This window comes from Triticum aestivum, chromosome 4A, assembly GCF_018294505.1.
Source record: "Triticum aestivum cultivar Chinese Spring chromosome 4A, IWGSC CS RefSeq v2.1, whole genome shotgun sequence".
Taxonomy (NCBI): Eukaryota; Viridiplantae; Streptophyta; class Magnoliopsida; order Poales; family Poaceae; genus Triticum; species Triticum aestivum.
The window spans coordinates 550,528,209-550,534,910 of NC_057803.1; positions in this window are offsets into that span (position 1 = coordinate 550,528,209).

Sequence of the window (6,702 nt, forward strand, 5' to 3'; positions counted from 1 at the left end):
AACGATCTCTGGTACGTTGTGGAGAATGGTGTTCCCTTTGTCACTCCCACCATCAACGTTGCTGATGTGAAGAGATTCAAGCAACTCGACTCTCAAGTGAAGAACATCATATGTGGCCATCTGAGCAAAGGGCAGTATGGTAGAGTGAGTGCTTTGGAAACAACAAAGCTTATCTGGGACAGGCTGTCCAAGGTCGATGAAGGCGTCTCAACACAGCGTGACTCTCGAGTTGATGTTCTTCGCAATCTCTTCAACCACTTCAAAAGACTCGACAATGAAAATGTTCAGCAAACCTTCGATCGCCTCACTGACATCTCAAATGAGCTTCAAGCACTTCGTGCCACTGACATCACCGACCATGAGGTGGTGAAGAAATTGCTGAGATCGCTTGATTCCTCATTTGATACTTTGGCATTGATGATACAAGAACGTGGAGACTATAAGTCACTTGATCCCGCTGATATCCTCAAGAGGCTAAACACTCATGAGATCCAGCTTGCTGAGAATAGAGATCTCTATGGACCCAGCTATGGCAGATCACGAGCTCTGAAGGGCAAGGCAGTGCCTGAATCAGAAGGTGAAGATTCTAATAGCAGCCTTGGTGACCCTGAAGAACTGAGCCAGGAGCTAGCAATGCTCGTGAGGAAATTCCAGAAGTTCTCAAGACATGGTCGTTTTGGAAAATCCTTAAGAAGTAGTGACTTAAGATCAGATTCCTCATCCCATTATTACAAGAAGAGACTCTGTCACAAATGCAAGAAACCCGGTCACTACATTCAAGATTGTCGTCAGTGGGAGAAGGAATCAAAGAAGAAGAAGTACAAGGACTACAGTTCTAGGGATTCAAAGAAGAAGAAGAAATCTTCAAAGTACTCTTCATCAAAACCTTCAAGGTCTTCATCTCACAAGAAGAGCAACTCCAAGAAGGCTCGGGCATTCATTGGCAAGGAAATGGACTCTGAGGCTGAATCTGAGGAAAATGAGGAAGAGGAGGAATTTGAGGAGTCAGACTCTAGTGTGGCGAGCCTAGCCCTCGCTACCGCATTCGTCAGCAAGTCCATCTTCAACTCTGAGGAAAAGGACCTCTCCAACACCACTGACGACCGCGATGATGACTATGCTCCCACCTATTGCTTCATGGCAAAAGGTGCAAAGGTACTCAAATATCCCTCCTCTGAATCAAGTGAGGATGAACCTGATGAAAACCTTAAACCCAGCTATTCTAAACTTGCTAAGATTGCTGTGAAACTGCAAAAGGCTCTGGCAAGGGTTCAAAACATACTAGATAAAAGCAATGATATGTTGGGCGAGGAAATGAATCGCACTAAAATTTTGACAGAAAATCTTCAGAGACTTTAGTCCAAGTTTGACAATCTTCAAGGTCATCATAACACCCTCCTATCTGATCATGAGAAGATTTCTTATGAATTTCTTCAAAGAAAGCAAGATCTTGAGTAGTTAAGAGTGAGTTATGAAGATCTTCAAAAGGAGCATGATTCATTAATTGCTCAACAAATCAGCGCTACTCAGGAAGAATTTATTCCTCCATGTTTGAAGTGCATTGAACGTGAATCTGCTAATTCTTCACTTGAATGCTCAAATACTTCCATTGCTGCAAATTCTTCAACTGCCTCTGCTATCACTAATTCCTCATCTGAGGACATTCCTAGTATCACTGATGATGCAGGGCTGAAGGAATTGTATATGATAGGCATGTACAAAAGCCTCAAAGGGCATCAGGATCTTTGTGATGTGCTTAAAAAGAAACTCCTCAACAGGAACCCTAGGAAAGAGGGTATTGCCTTTGAGAGGAAACTTAATGCTGATGGGACCTACTAGAAACTTGAGCAGTATCCCAAAACCTCATGGGTTGCTGCAAAGGGACCTTCAGTGGATCCATCTACTTTATCTGGCTTTACATGTGAATCTTCATATTCTTCTGATGAGTCAATTGAATCCAACTATAAACTGTTCAAAAATCAGAATGGTGAAGTATTTGCTAGATATGTTGGCACTAACTGTAGGAACGGTCCTCCTATGAAGAAAATCTGGGTTCCCAAAAGGTGCCCTGAAAATCTTTCGGTGAATGTCATCATGCCACCACCTATGAAGAATAGGAACCCCAGATCAAATTCTTCATATGGACCAAATTCTTCATATGTATCCAAGTCCTCATACGGACCAAATTCCTCACATGGATCAAATTCCTCAAAAGGATCAAAGTCCTCATATGAGCATCATCGTGCTAACCTGTCTATTTCGCAGGGAAGATCTAAGGATTATGGATATGTGCATTATTCTTCAAATCATTATGTTCATAAATCCTCAAAGAATTTCTCTGCTTACTCTTATGCTTACCCTAATCCCTCTTATGTGAAATGAAGTAGATTGGCATCTATGCGACCTTTCTCTTATGGAGCTCGCAGAATGATGAACTCTTTGCCACCCCTTCAGATGTGGGTGGTGAAGAAAAAGAACTAATCTCTTATGCAGGGTCAGGTCTCCAGACGAACTTAATCGTTTGAAGAATTTGCTGGAGACCTTAATATGCTTGAAAGGGCACAAGCTAATCATGAAGAAATGAATTCTCATTTCTCATGTCCTCATACTGATTTATCTGTTCTATTGCTTAATGAAATTGATTTGATGAAATTGATATCATATTCTTCACTGATGAAGTATATGAGTTCGTAAGTTGCACTAATTCATCTGCAGGATGATCAACCCAAAGCCACTGAGTGGGTCCTCGATAGTGGATGTACAAATCACATGACTGGTGACAGGAGCTTATTGATGGACTCTGCTTTATCTCCATCACATCTGAAGCAAATCACTTACGCTGACAAAGGCGAAAGCAAGGTATTGGGTCTAGGTAAGGTTGCAATCTCAAAGGATCGACACATGGACAAAATCATGCTTGTTGAGTCCTTAGGGTTCAACCTCATGTCTGTCTTAATGCTTTGTGACCTTGATATGGTTGTTTTCTTTAGCAAGTATCATTGTGTTGTGATCATGGAAGCTGACAATTCCAAAGTCTTCAAAGGCTTTAGGAGAGGAGAGTTGTATATTGTTGATTTCTCTACAGGACCACAACCTCCTACATGTCTACTTGCAAAAGCTTCAGAAGGCTGGCTATGGCATCGACGACTTGGTCATGCTGGGATGAGGAACTTGCACACGCTCGTGAAGAAGAAGCATGTCTTTGGCATTGAGGGTGTCAAATTCCTCAAGGACCATTTGTGTGGAGCTTGTGAAGCCGAAAAGATGACCAAGGACAAGCACCCCTCAAAGACTGCTACCTCTTGAGCACTACGTTGGATTTCCCCGAAGAGGAAAGGATGATGCAGCAAAGTAGCGTAAGTATTTCCCTCAGTTTTTGAGAACCAAGGTATCAATCCAGTAGGAGGCTACACGCGAGTCCCTCGTACCTGCACAAAGCAAATACATGTATGGATACATAGACAACACCATGTCCCTAGTTGACTAGCTCGTTGATCAATAGATGGTTACGGTTTCCTGACCATGGACATTGGATGTCGTTGATAACGGGATCACATCATTAGGAGAATGATGTGATGGACAAGACCCAATCCTAAGCCTAGCACAAAGATCGTGTAGTTCGTATGCTAAAGCTTTTCTAATGACAAGTATCATTTCCTTAGACCATGAGATTGTGCAACTCCCGGATACCGTAGGAGTGCTTTGGGTGTGCCAAACGTCACAACGTAACTGGGTGGCTATAAAGGTACACTACAAGTATCTCCGAAAGTGTCTGTTGGGTTGGCACGAATCGAGACTGGGATTTGTCACTCCGTGTAAATGGAGAGGTATCTCTGGGCCCACTCGGTAGGACATCATCATAATGTGCACAATGTGACCAAGGAGTTGATCACAGGATGATGTGTTACGGAACGAGTAAAGAGATTTGCCGGTAACGAGATTGAACAAGGTATCGGATACCGACGATCGAATCTCGGGCAAGTACAATACCGCTGGACAAAGGGAATTGTATACGAGATTGATTGAATCCTCGACATCGTGGTTCATCCGATGAGATCATCGTGGAACATGTGGGAGCCAACATGGGTATCCAGATCCCGCTATTGGTTATTGGCCGGAGAGTTGTCTCGGTCATGTCTGCATGGTTCCCGAACCCGTAGGGTCCACACACTTAAGGTTCGGTGACGCTAGAGTTGTTATGGGAAATAGTATGTGGTTACCGAAGGTTGTTCGGAGTCTCGGATGAGATCCTGGACATGACGAGGAGCTCCGGAATGGTCCGGAGGTGAAGATCGGTATATTGGACAAAGGGTATTGGAGTCCGGAATTGTTCCGGGGGTACCAGGTGATGACCAGCGTGTCCGAAAGGGGTTTCGGAGGCCCCGACAAGCGTTGGGGGGCCTTATGGGCCAAGGGGAGAGGGCACATCAGCCCACTAAGGGGCTGAGCGCCCCTCCCACCCCATCTCACGTAACCAGGAGAGGTGGGGGCGCCACCCCTAGGGCAGCCGCCCCTCCCGGCTTGGGGGGCAAGTTTCCTAGGGGGTGGGGGCGCCCAAACCCATCAAGGGTTTCCCCTGTGGACGCCGCCCCTCCTCTAGGGAACCCTAGGGCGCCTCCCCCTCCTCCCTTCCCCCTATATATAGTGAGGGAGAGAGAGAGAGCAGCCAAAACCCTTCCCCTGGCGCAGCCCTCTTCCTCCTCCAACACCTCATCCTCCTCCGTAGTGCTTGGCGAAGCCCTGCCGGAGAACCACGAGCTCCATCACCACCACTCCGTCGTGCTGTCGGAGTTTTCCCTCAACTTCTCCTCTCACCTTGCTGGATCAAGAAGGAGGAGTCGTCTCCCAACCGTACGTGTGTTGAACGCGGAGGTGCCGTCCGTTCGGCGCTAGGATCATCGGTGATTTGGATCACGACGAGTACGACTCCATCAACCCCATTCACTTGAACGCTTCTGCTTAGCGATCTACAAGGGTATGTAGATGCACTCTCCTTCCCCTCGTTGCTAGATTACTCCATAGATTGATCTTGGTGATGCGTAGAAAATTTTAAATTTCTGCTACGATCCCCAACAGCCCCTACTGTAACTGGCAAAGGACACCGCAAGATTGAACCCAAAGCTAAGCACTTCTCCCATTGCAAGAAAGATCAATCTAGTAGGCCAAACAAAACTGATAATTCGAAGAGACTTGGAAAGATAACCAATCATACATAAAAGAATTCAGAGAAGATTCAAATATTGTTCATAGATAGACTTGATCATAAACCCACAATTCATTCGTCTCAACAAACACACCGCAAAAAGAAGATTACATCGAATAGATCTCCACAAGAGAGGGTGAGAACTTTGTATTGAGATCCAAAAAGAGAGAAGAAGCCATCTTGCTAATAAATATGGACCCGTAGGTCTGAGGTGAACTACTCACACTTCATCGGAGGGGCTATGGTGTTGATGTAGAAGCCCTCCATGATGGATACCCCCTCCGACGGAGCTCCGGAACAGGCCCCAATATGGGATCTCGTGGATACAGAAAGTTGCGGCGGTGGAATTAGGGTTTTGGCTCCGTATCTGATCGTTTGGGGGTACGTAGGTATATATAGGAGGAAGGAGTACGTCAGTGGAGCAACAGGGGGCCCACGAGGGTGGAGGGCGCGCCTGGGGGGGTAGGAGCGCCCCCTGCCTCGTGTCCTCCTTTGTTTCTTGATGTAGGGTCCAAGTCTCCTGGATCATGTTCGGTGAGAAAATCACGTTCCCGAAGGTTTCATTCCGTTTGGACTCCGTTTGATATTCCTTTTCTTTGAAACCCTAAAATAGGCAAAAAAACATCAATTCTGGGCTGGGCCTCCGGTTAATAGGTTATTCCAAAAATAATATAAAAGTGGATAATAAAGCCCAATAATGTCCAAAACAGTAGATAATATAGCATGGAGCAATCAAAAATTATAGATACATTGGAGACGTATCAAGCATCCCCAAGCTTAATTCCTACTCGTCGTCGAGTAGGTAAATGATAAAAACAGAATTTTTGATGCGGAGTGCTACCTGGCATAATTTTAATGTAATTCTTCTTAATTGTGGTACGAATATTTAGATCCGAAAGATTCAAGATAAAAGTTCATATTGACATAAAAATAATAATACTTCAAGCATACTAACTAAGCAATTATGTCTTCTCAAAATAACATGGCCAAAGAAAGTTCATCCCTACAAAATCATATAGTTTAGTCATGCTCCATTTTCCTCACACAAGACTGCTCTCATCATGCACAACCCCGATGACAAGCCAAGAAATTGTTTCATACTTCAGTAATCTCAAACCTATAAACTTTCACGCAATATATGAGCGCGAGCCATGGATATAGCACTATGGGTGGAATAGAATATAATGAGGGGGTTATGTGGAGAAGACAAAAAAGGAGAAAGTCTCACATCAACGAGGCTAATCAATGGGCTATGAAGATGCCCATCGATTGATGTTAATGCAAGGAGTAGGGATTTCCATGCAACAGATGCACTAGAACTATAAATGTATGAAAGCTTAACAAAAGAAACTAAGTGGGTGTGCATCCAACCAGCTTGCTCATGAAGACCTAGGGCACTTGAGGAGGCCCATTGTCGGTGTCAAAACCGGCAGATCTCGGGTAGTGTCAGGACCCCGATTCCAAGTCACATCGATCTAGCCAGTAACACCTCATATCAC